Consider the following 16,482-nt stretch of genomic DNA (forward strand, 5'->3'; position numbering starts at 1 on the left):
ACGTATATATATCAGCTTATTATATCTTTATATAGTTAATTATATATATGTACGTCAAACATTTTAAAATATATACAACTAGGTGTTTTATTATCTATTATAAATATTATTAAAATCAATGACTCACCTAAGAAATTTATATATATAATAATAAATAATATAATAGTATTAAATATTTGTATAGATGATATATTGTAATTATTATGTTTCCAAAACTGTTTATTACTGTATTAAAATATATAATACAATATTAATAAAAACTATTGAATAAATATAAAATTATGAAGAAGATGACAAATCAAATTCACTTCTCAAATAATAGTGTATATATTAAGTCGCAAATAAAATTTGAAGTGATATTAATTATTTATACAACCGTGCAGTTCCAATCAGTTATTAAATAAAAACACCCTAACTTTAAGATGTGGTATAAGAAAACAACATTAACTAAAATAAGAGAATTGAAAGTCTATACGTTTCCATATTTACAAAGTTAGGAACTATATTCATTTATGAAAATGAGTCAGTATTGCTTTAAGTGATCCTAATGTTTTTCAAAAATAAACCCTCAAAAAGACTTAATTATTTTCATGAGTTTATCGATACCAAATTATTTTTTTCTGACATGTAGATATTGCGCACACAAAATAAAAACTTTTAAAACAGAAATAATACTCTTTCTGTTCCTGAAAGTATAATTTTCTATATTTATTTTTTGTTCCAAATTAATAGATTTTTAAAAATTTTAAGGTACTTTTAATAGTCAATGTTGAAAAATTATATACTTTTAAGAAATATTAACTGAAAATATTTAAATTAGTTAAATACTATTAATTGATATTTGTTGGAAAATAAATAGTAAAATAAATAATAAATTTAATTGTAAAAAATTAATTGTTTTTTTAATATGCATTAATACTTTAGAAAATCCTTCTTTCCAAAACGGAGGGAGAGAGTACTTAATAGTAACAGACACGAGACATGTCGGGACCGAACATAAGCTACGACCCATACCGAATAGCTAATCAATCTTCCTACCTCATATTTAAACAGACCTATTTAAATGCACTACATGCCAAAACTACCTTTTGGCCACCTGCGGCATCGCTTGTGTCATTTCATTATTCCTCTCGCTCTTATCTAGAATAGTTGAAACTAACAACGAAGATTTGCATAAGTTAGACCATCTCCGACAATGTATTTTGCTATTTTCATCTCTAAAATAGGAAAATTCTATAATAGAGGTGAGATATGCTCCAATGTATTTTTCTAAAATAGCAATCTCTAAAATATAGAGTAAAAATAGAGGAATGTTATTTCTTCCTCGATAAATAGAAGAAAAAATAGAGATCTTTATTATAGAGAAAGAAATAGAGGTGGGTTGGAGCAATTTCACCTCTAAATGTTATTATAGAGATGAAAATAGCAATGGGTTCTAACCCATAACACTATTTTAGTGTCAAGACTACACTATTTTAGTGTAGTTTCAACATTAAAAACAAATTTATCTTCAACTACAACACTAAATTTTATACTAAAAGATATTTTCTAATATTATATTTATTTAATTTATTTAATTTATTTAATTTTTGTTTTTAATAATATAATTTATTAATAAAGTAAGTGAATAGTATTTTAGTGGAGTGAATAATATTTTAGTGTAATGAATAGTATCACACCAAATTTGGTGTGATATTATAGTGTTACATTAAAATAATATGATTTTTAATGTTGGGTTATAGATGGTTTTGGTGTAAAATTCATATTAAAATAGTATTTTGGAATTGGGTTAGAGATGACCTTAATAACTTTTATGTCACACACGTGATTGCATGATTCGTGTAGCTGATTTTATATTATAAAAATCCAGTTAAAGCCAAGTTGACGATCTACTATTTAGATGTGAAGATAAAGATAGACACAAACGATGTAGTGCGAATAGAATGGAACAACAAATTTGTGTAGAGTGAGGAAGTGTGAAACGAAACTATGATAAAAAAACTTTTTTGTGACCGTTCTCAAGCTTTCAGTAGACACCAGAGATGTTAAAAACTTTGAGAAAGAGATGATGAACTTTTTTTTTTTTTTTTTGAGATGATGGACTTAACTCATTAGAAATAGAGAAAATGCTAGACTACTAGAAATATAAATACCAAAGCACATACACAAAATTTAACCAGTTCAGGCTATATGTTTGTCAGGATCCTCTTCATGGAATCAACTCGTAATACAAAAACAAGAACACTCCAAAAGCCCCGTAGAAGAACCTTACTCGTTTTCTCTCTAAACTATTTATGTTTTCTGATCAATAAACTATCAATAAACAAGTTTATGCCTTGAATACATTGCTCACTTTTCTATATTCTTTTTTGTTCGCTATCCGACAAACCGTCTTTTGCTTTTGCTTTTATGAGTTGCATCAACAGCTACATCTTGTGATCCTCCATGTTAATTATGATCACATGATCTTACATCTTTTAAACTTAAATACTTTCTCTCCTCGTTTTTTTTTTTTTTTTAATTTGAATTTGCTTTTATCTTCATTATAATTAGTCAACAGAAACGATGGGAACACGTAAAACAGAGCGAGCAAGAAAATTCAGCACCAAGATAACTTAATTACTTGGTCGACAAGACTCTTTTCAAAGGAAATTAAGTTTTCGTATTTCAGTATTTTAGGTTTCTGTGTGAAAAGGGTGATTTACGCTTAAATTCAAAAAAAAAAGAGGTAAACATTATCCGGAAAGAGAATATGAAAAGTCTTGGTGGCCATGCATCTTATTTATCTGGATTAACAGCAGATTTCGGGTCTCTTAGAAATCCACGAAACGCTTTGTGCCACCCGACCAAACGTGTGGTTTACATTTTAATTCATATTATCAAATATTGGTTTCAAACCAAATTAGAAGATTCCAGTGGAAGTAGTTTAGCATCCATGACAATAAACTTATTTTCAATTATTTAAACTTTAGCTTAAATGATAAATTTCAAATTAAAAAGAAAAGGTTTCATTTTTAATCTTTTGAGTTCTACAATATTTATTTGGGATAAGTTCACAAACTAATTCATTTTACTCATAATATAATTACGTATACGATTATTTAATAACTTAGCTAAATTGAGCTATTTGATGTGACACATATAAGTTCAGCAAATTCTCATTTTTGGCACACCTTATCTATAGTAAGGGAATTTTCATGTTTGCCATTTTTTGGTATTATTATCAATGTTTATCACTACTAAAAAGATATTTTCAAAAAGACATTTTTCATTAAGTGGCAAAAGATTCTTATACTTTTGTTCTATATATATAATAAATAATTATTTAAATAAAATAAAATAAAATAATCATTTTTTATGTTTTCGAATTATATTTTTCAAATTTTCTTTTTGAAAATAAAAATTATTGTTTAAACTTTTTTTTATATATTTTTTAGAATCCTAAAATTCATATTCCAAAAACCCTACCTCATCCCTCAACTCTAAACCCTAAGTGTAGATTAGTTAATCCTAGGGTTAGAAATGTATTTTATCCTTTATTAAAAGTGATGGTAAAAATAATTAGTGTAAACATGAAAAATAATACTATAAATTTGGTATTTTTAACAATTTCCCTTTATAATAGTATAACATAAGCTCCTCAATTTTTCCATAACAAATTAGAATATACGTAACTACTAACTAGCTACTTATTAGAAGAACTACTCCCTTCGTTCCGAATTCCGAATTATTTAGTGTTGTAAGTTAAATTTTTCATTACAAATAAGTGTTATTTTATAATTTTAATGCAATTTTTATTGATTTATCCTTTTTCACCTCTAATTAAAGTAATAACAATAATAAATACTGTAGAATTTAAAAGTAAAATAATGTAAAATTGAACATTTAACTAATTTTAATTCATGTTAAATAAATTTAAGCAATAACTAATTTGAAACGGAAAGAATAGTTAATAATAAACTATAACAAGTATACAGTGATGTTTACCGATATAATCAATATACCACCAATTAGACACATTAAATATGCATGGTAATATATGTCTTTAATCAACAAAACAAAAGTAAAAATTTATATAATAATGTATTGAGATAATGAGATTATGTAGAGATTAATGAATAATATGCTTTAATATCTAAAAGTGGCTTGTACTCTCGGATATGATAATGACGGTGTGTGATATTAATTTCTAAAAACACCATTATCTCGAAAGAAAATATTGTTTTATGTAAAGATTAGTGGGTCATAAACCTTAATATCTAAAGAGTGTGAATATAAATTTTATATCTGGAGTTTTTAATGATACATGGGTAATATATAATGGACTTTGACTATTATATTTACTATTAATTGATTTTAAGTTGGAAGATAAGAAAACTTAACACAATATTCAGTATTTATTCATTTTAATTTTAATAGTTTTTGTGACTTAATCAAAGCTAATACAAAGATCTTCCTCTTTTTCAAGATTTAACTAGATCTCGACCCGCACAACCGTGCGGGTTTTTTATTTCTATACTAAAATATTTTAGTTTATATAACAAAATTTACCAGTAACTTAATGTAATTTAGTGTTATATATTATGTAATTCTATAATAGCTATGTTTACGTGGCTTATATATTATTACTATAAATTTTGTATTTTTTTAACAAAAATTATTTTGGAAACTTTATTATGTAATAACATTACTTTACATACTTTTTATTTAAAATTTAAAATTTATATGAAAGCAAATTAAATTAGATCTATATTGTAGAGAAATGTTTTTTTGAAATACTGTAAAGAATTTCTTTTAAAGAAATACTATAATACATTGTACTTCAAAATAAGTTTGTCGTAAACATCATATTTGAGATATACACTAAATTGGATAAAATATTTTCTTTTAATTTGAAATAAAAATGAATCTTTCTAACAAAATCTTTGTAATTTTTATTTTTGAAAATTAATCAGCTGAAATTGTTATTATCATTGAATATATAATTATAATACTCTGTATAACTTTAAATTTTCATATATAAATCAAAACTAAAATAAACTTTAATTTCTAATTATAGTTTATGATAAATAATTTAAAATTAATTACTTTTATATATACAATTTAAAATAATTCTAAAAATGTTTTTAAAAGATTTAGTTTAGAACTTTGTTTAAAAAATCACTTGTATTCAATTATAAACATAAATACTATAATATTATAATTACTTCATGTAAAATTTAATAAAATTTTAAGGAATGGTCCAAACTAAAACCAGTATATGGTTGAATCCATAGAAATGTATTTTAAAATATTATATATTTATCAGTACATTTTTGTTAACACAATATCTTAATAAATATTGATACATGTATAATGTATAACATAAATAATAATAATGACATGATTTTTGATTCAATTTTATTATTTGCATGGTGTAATTTTAACATGATTTTATTTGCATAATAAATATTAATTATTATTATTATTACTAATTAGATCATATGCAGGTATTAACTCAAGAATAATTAAATGTTATTATTATTAAGTATATTATAAATGGTTATATGCAACTATAATTATATATTGATGGAATAAATATATTTTCGAAATTATCCATATCTAATAACATTTTGATGAAATAAAAAGAGAATTAAATATCTTGTTAGGATATTGTTATGAAAATACAAAAAATAAATAATGTGAGCAACTTTCTAGGAATAGTCCTTTTAAAATATCACACATTAAAGGAGTCGTGACTTCTATTTTAGTAGTATAGATGTGTATGACATATCAATATAAACAGGGCATCCATGCATGGAAGTATACATCTCCATCTCTCTTTCACACATTCCCTTTTGTATAAAACACGACTCACACGGCGTGAGTTATTTTTGGGTTCATAACCAATAAGAATTAGTTATTTCATACACAACAAGAAAACAACGGTATGTGGCATACCGAGCGAAAAAATCGTCGGTATGTCGTCGGAATAGTGTTATTCCGACGACATACCGACGAAACAAGTCCTCGGAAATAACTCTTCGGAAATTCATTTTTCCGCATAAATCCCTCGGAAATTTCCGACGGAATTCCGAGGAAATGAAAGTTCCTCGAAATATACCGAGGGAGGACTTCCTCAGAATATTTTGATGGACTTTCCGATGGTCCAATCCTCGGAAGTCCCGACGAATATTCCTCGGAAATTTCATCGGGAATTTCCAAGGAACGGATCCCTCGGAAAATTCCGAAGAATGGTCCCTCGGTATATTCCGACAAAAAATTCCGAGGAAATGGTCGTCGGAAATTTCCGAGGGTTCGTTTCTTCGGAATTAAAAAAAAAAAAAATTTTAAAAATTAAAATTTTTGAAATTTAAATTCGAAAATATAAAATTAAAATTAAAATTGAAAACATATTAGATAATATTCAAAGTTGTACAAATAAAAATAAAACATTCCGAGTTTTTGAAAAAAAAAAAAAAAACTACGGGTCTTGAATGTTCGGGAACACCTCGTTCGGGTACATCCTCTTCATCATCTCCATCATTTGCTCGTTCAGCCTCTTCTGTGTCTCATAGCCCGCATGTTGAGCTGACATTTGGGTCTCCAACGCAGATATGCGATCATCCTTATCCTTCAACTGAGCCGTAAGTACTTCTGGATCAACATAGGGCGGTGGTACAGAAGAAGGAGCAGCCAACCGGGAGCGACGACCCAAACCGACCAAACGTCCCTTCTTCTTTGGAACCGACTGAAATAGAAAGTAGCCAAATTTAAATAATATAAAAAGATGATAAAATAAAAATCAAGAAATTAATGAATTGAACTTTAAAAAAAAAGAACTTACCGATTCAAAGATTTCGTTGATTCGAACCCGGGACAAGTTGGTCGAAGCCGTCGAATCGTCATCATCGGTTTGAAGCTGAGACACTTCGTCATGCACCTGAGTTTGGACCAAGCTGACCACGTCCCTCACAAGACCATCATCAATCTGGCCGGTCTTCTTGTTGGTATACGCCCTTTTCGTTAGGGCGAGATCATTAACCGGCTCGCCATCATTTTCTTCCGCTTTGAAAAAAACATAAATTAAACAAACATTAGAAATTAGAAGAAATGCACAAAAAATAAAATTTCAAAACTTAAATAAATGAAGAAAAAGCGGTTAAACTTACCATGTGATCCCCCAGAGTGACAATAGATTGAGCACCCAAGTTATGCTTGTAGACGCCCTTCCCTTTACGGTCGCTTTTGCAGTTGTTGGAGTTGGTGGAAGAAGTTTCTTTCGTCTCTTCCTTATCCCAAAGCGCACACAACTCCTTCCAGACCGTGTCGTTCATCGACTTTGGGACCTTTTAATAAAAAAAAAATAGTTTAATAAATTAAAAAAATAGTTTAATAAATTAAAAATTTGTTTAATAAATTAAAAACTACCTTGTTTATCTCCCACTTCTTCTTCAACTCGTAGATCTGCTTCCCATAGTTGTCCATAACTTTATGGACGAAGTGGTGATAGATAGAGAGCGTATCATCGGAATTCCAGTTAAATTCTTGCTGAAAAAAAAACACAATTAGTAGAAAATTTATATTAAAGATTAAAAATATAAGTAAAAAATTAGAATACTTACCGCAAACTGACGAAACCACAGATGCTGCTTCTCGGCAGAGAAGTCAGTGAAAGTCGGATGTCCCTTGTCGAGGGCCGAGTACATCATACGGTTGATCCATGCGCTGATCCCGTTCCCGGATCGGTTGAACCTAAAAAAAAGAACAAATTATTAATAATGAAACAAATTTTAATGAAAAAAAATACGTTTAATTATCATGTTTGACCCCGTCCATGTGGATACGGAGTGAGATAGGGAAGATGGTCACGACCGGGCTGTCGAACAACCTCCGCAACACTCATCACTCCTAGAGGACCCGGAGGAGCAGGAGCGGGTGCAGCAGCGGGAGCGAGAGGAGCAGGAGCGGGAAATGGAGAGGGAGATGTATGGTAGGAGCTCTGGGGCGAAGCGGAATCCTGAATATGGCTGGACAAACCCCGAGACTGACTCCCCGTACCACCACGACCATGACGCAGTCGAAGCCAGGTCCGATCATTATTAGACCTGTAAATTAAAAAAAAAACATATTTAAAAAATAGTTTTAATCACAAAAATATATATAGTTTAATAATTACAAAAAATAGTTTTAATAAATAAAAAATAGTTTAATAATTACAAAAAATAGTTTAATAAATAAAAAATATTTTTAATAAATAAAAATAGTTTTAATAAATAAAAAATATATTAATAAATATAGAAATTTATATTATATATATATTATTTTTTAAATCCCAAATAATAGTTTTTAATCACAAAAAAGTTTTATAGATATTAAAAATGTTTAATAAATATATAAATGATTTTATAATGCAAAAAATAAATTTTATATACAAAAACGTTTTCATATTATATATACATAATTATCAATTAGATTTTTAAAACCACAAAATTAATAAAAACTTTAAAAAAAATTCCAAATCAAGTGAATACCATAATCAAACTCGATTTTACACAATCCTACCATTCACCCTAACAAAAATCTATAAATATCATTCCAAAATCATCAAATCTACTTAAAAACCATACAAATCTAACCAAAGAGAGTGGGATAGGGTTCATACATGAGGATTAGGGTGGAATCGCCGGAAATCGCGAGGGAGAAGAGAGAGAGCGCTGGAAATCGCAAGGGAGAAGAGAGATCCCGGCGGAAATCGCAAGGGAGAGAGAGTGCGGCGGAGAGAAATGGGGAAGAAGATCTGGCTCGACCTAATAAAATGAGGCGTCCGATGGAAAATATCCGTCGGAATTTCCTCGGAATGATTAAATATTTCCGTCGGAATTTCCTCGGAAATCATTTATTCAATTTTCGTGAAATATTTGGCGGCTTGGTTTACCGGGTTAAATGAAAATATTCCGAGGAAAAGAGTTTCCTCGGAATACAGGGTTTGGGGTTTCAAAACATCGATTTTTTTTGCCGTATTTCATTTCTTATACAATTGTAATGCATACCATTGAGGATTCTTTGTATAGATGATCATAAACCATGAAATAACAAAATTTTAAATATAATTGTAAGTATTCCCTTTAACGTTTATTAAAGTGTATAAGTGTTTCTCTTATGTTGTGTGGTTTTCGTTTATGCAATCGTAAAAGTGTTTGTTATTGGGTAAAACACTAACGTTTGACTTCATAATCTGGTTAAGACACTTAATGAAGGTTATATACGTGTAATTCAATCCGCAAAACGTTGTTTTCGGTTAAAAACCCCTAGTTCCTTGGAATTTCCTCGGAATATTCCGAGGGATTTCCGAGGAAATAATGAAATTTCCGAGAAATATGTTTGCAAATGACTGCGCTCATGCTCAGTAAGTCGACGGTCTTTTGGTTTTCCGCTAAGTCATCCAACGTCTGTGAAAATGTCTGGAACCGTAACATGATATGTTGCCTGTTCGTCTTTATCATCATGCCGAGTAGGTCTTCTATTTTTGGTCTGAACTTCTACTGGAAAGTAGTACTCGGCAAAGTTTGAAGTTTCTTCATTGATCATCTGTGTGACTATAGAACCTTCCACCCTACTTAAATTTTTCACCATCTTCTTCAAATGGAACATATACCGCTCATACAGATACATCCATCTATACTGCACAGGACCACCAAGTTCCAATTCTCTTACCAGGTGAATAACAAGATGCTCCATAACATCAAAAAATGAGGGAGAAAATATCTTCTCAAGGTTGCACTGAATCACGGCTATGATAGTCTTCAAATTTTCAATACCTTCAAGAGTCACTGATTTCGTGCATAAATCGCGGAAGAAACCACTTATCCCTGCAATTGCTTCATAAACATTTCATGGTAATAGTTCCTTGAAGACAAACGGAAGGAGGCGCTGCATCATTACATGGCAATCATGGCTTTTCAAGCCAGTAAACTTTCCTTCATTTCTGTCGATACAGTTACGCAAATTAGATGCATAACCGTCTGGAAATTCCACATCGTTTGAAATCCAATCAAAGAACGCATCTTTTCCCGCTGCATCAAGTCGGTATATGGGAAAAGGAGCCCTACCATTCTCATCAACATGAAGTTCTGAACGAGCACATATATCGACTAAATCCAGTCTTGACTTCAAATTATCCTTTGTTTCACCTTGAACATTAAGGATCGTGTTCATGAGATTGTCAAAAAAGTTCTTCTCAATATGCATGACATCAAAATTATGCCTTAGTAGATGATCCTCCCAGTATGGCAGATCCCATAAAATACTTTTTTGTGCCAGTTATGTAGGTCTCCAACACCATCTACCGGAAAACGCTCATGTCCACCGACGTTTGGCGTCCTTTCTGCACCAAAATCTCTAAGTTGTGTCTTCAAATCTTTCCCGCAAATTTCCGGAGGTGGGCTGTCAAACACCCTCTTGTTCTTCGTAAACAAATTCTTACTTCTACGATACGGATGATCTGGTGGTAGGAATCTCCTGTGACAGTCAAACCAACATGCTTTCCTTCCGTGTTTTAGTTGGAAAGCATCAGTGTTATCTTGACAATATAGACATGATAGCCTTCCATGCATTGTCCATCCAGATAACATACCATATGCTGGAAAATCACTTATTGTCCACATTAGTACTGCCCGCATTTGAAAGTTTTCTTTACACAAAACATCGTATGTTTCAGCACCTTGAGCCCATAGTTGTTGTAATCATATATTAGTGGCTGAAGAAACACATCAAGTGATCTCTTAGGATGCTCTGGTCCGGGAACGAGAATCGAGGGAAACAAAAACTCTCATCGCAAGCACAAGTTTGGGGGTAGGTTGTATGGTGTAAGAATGACTGGCCATAGAGAATACTGTCTTCCACTCTTGCCAAACGGGCTGAAACCATCAGTACATAATCCAAGGTAGATATTTCTTCTCTCATACGCAAAGTCGGGATACTTTGATTGAAAATGCTTCCACGCTTTTGCATCTGAAGGATGTCTGATCTCACCATCTGTTGCGTGCTCCACATGCCATTTCATTGGTTGCGCTGTGCGTTCAGACAGATACAACCTCTGCAACCTTTCCGTCAAAGGAAAATACCACATCTTTTTATATGGCACTGGAACTCTTCCACTCGTATCTTTATAACGAAGCTTTCCACAAAATTTGCATGTAACCCGCTGTTCATCCGCCCTCCAATAAATCATGCAGTTGTCGCTGCATACATCTATTACCTGATACGATAAACCAAAACCAGCTACGAGTTACTGAACCTCGTAGTACGAACCAGGAGCTACATTATCCTCGGGTAGAATACCTTTTACAAAATCAGCAATCGCATCCACACAGTCTTCAGCCAAATTATAATTTGTTTTAATGCCCATCAATCTTGTAGCAGATGATAAAACTGAATGACCATCTCTGCAACCTTCGTACAATGGTTGCTTTCCAGCATCCAACATATCATAAAATCTCCTAGCTTCTGCATTGGGTAAATCTCCCCCTCTAAAATGATCATTTACCATCTGCTCAGTACCTACACTATAATCTACATCCGTTCTAATTGGTTCTTCTAATCTAACCGCTGGCTGAGGTTCGCTAGTACTACCATGTTCATAATCAGTTTCTCCATGATGATACCAAATTTTGTAACTTCGTGTAAACCCACTCAAATATAGATGAGTCCAAACATCCCACTCTTTAATAACCTTTCTATTTTTACAATTAGGGCAAGGACATCTTAACATACCTGTTTTTGCTTCCGGTTGTCGGTGAACTAACCCCATGAATTCGGTTAGGACATCTTAACATACCTGTTTTTGCTTCCGGTTGTCGGTGAACTAACCCCATGAATTCGGTTATACCTCGTTGGTATTCTTCCGTAAGCAATCTCGTGTTCGGATCCGAATGAGGTCGATTGATCCAAGAACGAAAATAATTTGAAGAAGACATGTTTTTTATGAATCAAATTCATGTGTAAAGAGAGTAAGAGGGAGGATGAAGATATGGAGTGAATGAAGAGGAAGAGGGGTGCTTGTATTTATAGTTGAAATCCTGCCGACAGACCGAGGAAATTCCGACGAAATTCTGACGCTAACGGCTAGTTCTTCGGAATTTCCTCGGAATTTTTAAAATTCCCCAACGGCTCTCCAACGGCTCTCTAACGGCTATAATATATCCACGGAATTCATCGGTTTTTTTCGAGGAATACCATTTTTCTCGGTATTCCATAAGAATATTCCGACGGATTGATATTTCCTCGGAATTCCGTCGGTATATTCCGAAGAAATTCCGAGGAAACCAAATTTTGTGTTTCCTCGGAATATCCTCGGAAATTCCTCGGGATATTCCGAGGATTTCATTTTCCGTCGGAATGTCCGTCAGAATACCACTGTTTTCTTGTAGTGATATTCAAAATCTTTTGAAAAACAAAACAAAATATTGTCAATTTATATCATGATCTTAAAATTAAAAAAGTAAAAAAGTAAAAAAAAAATTGTACTAATTGCAAAAAAGAAAAAAAAAAGAATTAAATGTTTTTAACGCTGTCAGCAAAACATTAAACTCTAAACCCTAAATATTAAACCTTAAACCCTTGGATAAACCCTAAACCCTTGGGTAAACCATAAACCTTGGATTAATCCTAAACCGTACATAAATAAAAAAAAACACCAAATCTTAAAAACACTAAGGGGTTATTGGTTGTTGTATTTTAATGGATTTGAAAATCCGAACTAAATTTAGTGTTAGTGGTTCTGTGATTTTCAAATCTGTATTAAAATCAAGTGTTATTGGTTTAATGATTCATAAATTCTATATCAAATCAAGTGTTATTCAATCGTACGGATTTACTAATATATTTGATTTTATAATGGATTTGAATGAATTTGTTTGGATTTTTTAGTTAAAAATAAAAAGACTCAAATCCGAGGGAAAACCTCCAGATTTTCATATTTTACTTGGATTTATAAATACTATATGGATTTGTAAATTAATAAAAATATATAAACCAATAACACCTCGTAAACCCTTAATCCTAGTGTTTTTGATTTAGGGTTTAGAATTTATCCAAAAGGTTATGGTTTATCCAAGGGTTTAGGGTTTATTCAAAGGTTTAGAGTTTATGATTTAGGATTATAGGGTTTAGTGTTTTGGTGACGATGTTAAAAATCTTTTTTTATAAATCTTCTTTTTTGCATCTAGTACAATTTTTTTTTTAATTTTCTTATTTTAAATTCATGTTATAAATTAACAATATTTTGTATCGGTTTTTTAAATATACTAAATATGAAATAATTAATTCTTACTGGTTGGTGAACCAAATAACTCCCATTAAAATATACTACGGATTTTGGAATACGTATATTGTCGATACGTAGCATTTTCCGTAATCCAACTAGACGGTTGTGGCAACTGAGACGCACATAAATTCTTGACATTTATCTTCCCTTACTGAGAGCTATATAGATTTATTGAAGTATGTTGTTTGTTGGTAAAAGTGGTTCATCTAGAGGTCAATTTCAGCAATCGCAACAGAAATCACCTTGTATATTTACAAGTTATATAATCAAATTCAACATCAAACTCGATCGAAAACATACAAGCATAATATATGTACACCAAGTCACCAAGCAGATTTCAAATACTTGGGGCACGGTTTTAGAACTTTACTTTTGGCCAACACGCACGTTGCACGTAGACTTTGTCATGTTAAATAGTACATGACTCGTATCTAAATTCAACCTTTAAATTACATCCTCCCAATAGCATCTACTAAATACCTTATCTACGTTTTTCCTCAAAAATTAAAGGTAATAAACATGTATCTATCTTAAAGGTTGCAGCCGGATAACGCGTTTAGAAAGTCAATATCTATCTAACTTTATCGGGAAAAGCTACAATAATAGAAAGTCATCTTCAAACTAATACCAAGTTTAGGTTATGTGGTCGGTCGACGACCCCTAGATACCGAACTACCGAAGGCGAGATGATCTCGTAGTGTTCGTCTGCAGTACTTACCTGTTGATTTCTCTTCTGATTAAAAAGATTGTCGTGAAGAAAAAGCTACGAAAAAATATCTACCTAAAATACAAAAACTAATTACTTTTTTTTTTCTGAAAAGAAGAGAGATTTGTTAAAACTATCTTCGATGGCTTTTTCTATTTTTCACTCTAAAATAAAATAACTTTATAATAGAGTTTAAGTTTTGTTCCAATAATACTCTATTTTAGAGTAGAGAATGAAATGATGAATAAAAAACAAATTACTATATATTTAGAATAAATCTAGTTTTCACTTTATTATAGAGTAAGAAATAAAATACTATTAAAATATTCTTACTATAAACAGTGGCAGATGTAGAACTACTATTAATCGGGGGCACAAAATTCTAATCAACTCATTTAAAAAAAAATGTTTCATTACTAAAAAAATTCCTTACAAAATTATCTTAGGAAATTTTATATTTTAGATATCCATTTATTATTTTTCTATTTCCAGGATCACTAGATAAATTCTTTAAATCATTTCTAGAGTTTTTCTTTTTTAGATGACAAATCATCTTTAGAGTTTTCAGACGTAAATGCAAAAAAAAAATTTAGGCTTGAAATATTTCCCATTAAAATTTTCTATGAAAAAAAAATTAGTACATTACTATAGTTTCTACGTTCTCACAATTTCTTATTACTTAAATCACATAAATCAAAATTTCATTTAGTTTTACGGTTAAACTTTTACCTTTTAGTTTCTCTCTTGAACCCGTCGATCTTTTTGTCTGCGGTGTTTAAATTTTTGTGATTAGGGAGAAGACATAGAAAAACGTGGGTGTAGTTAGTTCTGGGTGTAGTGTAATTAGGTAGATTTCAACTTCATTATTATTTCCTTTAGCTTTTGATTGAACTTTTTAAAACTGAACTTATATTTATTTTGGGCTACAATAGATTTATGTCATATAATAATGTGTTATAGATTGTTTAAGCTGAAAATATAAAGCTTTGTTTCTTGACCAATTATTACATAACTATATTTAATTAATATACATATAATTTTGTTTTAAGTAGTGGGGGGCACGTGCCCCCGTAGTCACCTATGTACATCCGCCCCTGACTATAAATTATATTTTAAAATAAAAAATAGAGTAGAGTCGGAGATGTTTTCAAAGAGGACGACAGTGAAGCAATTTAATTGAGAGCCACTCAATTGGATGATGATAATAAATGAGAGGAGACGACGACAGTCTTTTGTCTTTGTCACTGACACCAATCAATATTTCATCAATAATCTTTTTTGCATAAATACGTGCTGCTGTCCCATGGAAGGAGCAGCTTTCTACATTTAATGCTTTCAAACATCTTATTTTCTAAGTATAAATAATTCAGACACGTCCAAGTACATGCATGTAGTCTTATCGCTGTATTTTATTATATACACATCGTAGTTCAACAAATACGAACGTAATATACAAATAGTACGTATTTTAAATAGTCAACTATCGTGATGTTTATTCCCTTCATGCAAGAAGACGTTAAATAAAAACAGAAATTGGAATAGAATACTGAACTGTATATTTTCTGAAAAAAAAAGAAAAAAATTAATGTTTACTTTTTTTTGTACCATTATTCGTATTTACCATCACTAAAAAAACATTTTCAAATATATCTTATTCATTAAGTGACAAAATACTCGTATATCCTTATTCTTTATATATATATATATATATAATAATTATTTAAATTAAAAAAAATTAAAAAATTATGTTTTCGAATTTCAAATTCAAACTTTTTTATAAATTCTTTTGGAATTTTTTTCTTCAAAATTTCCTTTTGAAAATCAAAAATTATTTTAAAAATTTTTCATTTTTTTTATTTTTTATTTGTATATTTATTAAAATCTTAAATGTCACATTCCAAAAATCTTACTCATCCCTCAATTCTAAACCCTAAATCTATATTAGTTAATCTATGGTTATAAATATTTTTTACTCATTGTTAAAAATGAGGGTAAAAATTGTTAGTGTAACTATAAACATGAAAATAGTATTATAAATATGATATTTTTGGTAATTTCTCAAAAAGAAATGCAAAAGATGAAGAATTAGTATACACGCGTATTTTGTTTCTTAGAGATTCTTACTTGCGTACTTGCATATTTTGGGTTAGAACAATTAATTTAAGCGGTCAGCGAATATTGCAGCTTGCCATTATAATGTCAAAGGAGGACCACAAAATCTAATTTACACGTTAAATGTCATTCCAATGTCCGAGATTCTAGGTAATACGAAGAAATTCGTGGCCATATCATTTATAAATTCATTCTATATAATTTACACGTTAAATGTTTTATTTCTCGTCGTTCTTTGATCACCATTCATAACCCTAAATGTCATTCCAATGTCAAATTAGGGTATGAATGGTGATCAAAGAACGACGAGAAATAAAACATTTCTTAGCATTCCTAAAAAAAATCACCACTCATAAAG

The sequence above is a fragment of the Brassica rapa genome, chromosome A09 (genome assembly GCF_000309985.2).
Source record: "Brassica rapa cultivar Chiifu-401-42 chromosome A09, CAAS_Brap_v3.01, whole genome shotgun sequence".
Lineage (NCBI taxonomy): Eukaryota > Viridiplantae > Streptophyta > Magnoliopsida > Brassicales > Brassicaceae > Brassica > Brassica rapa.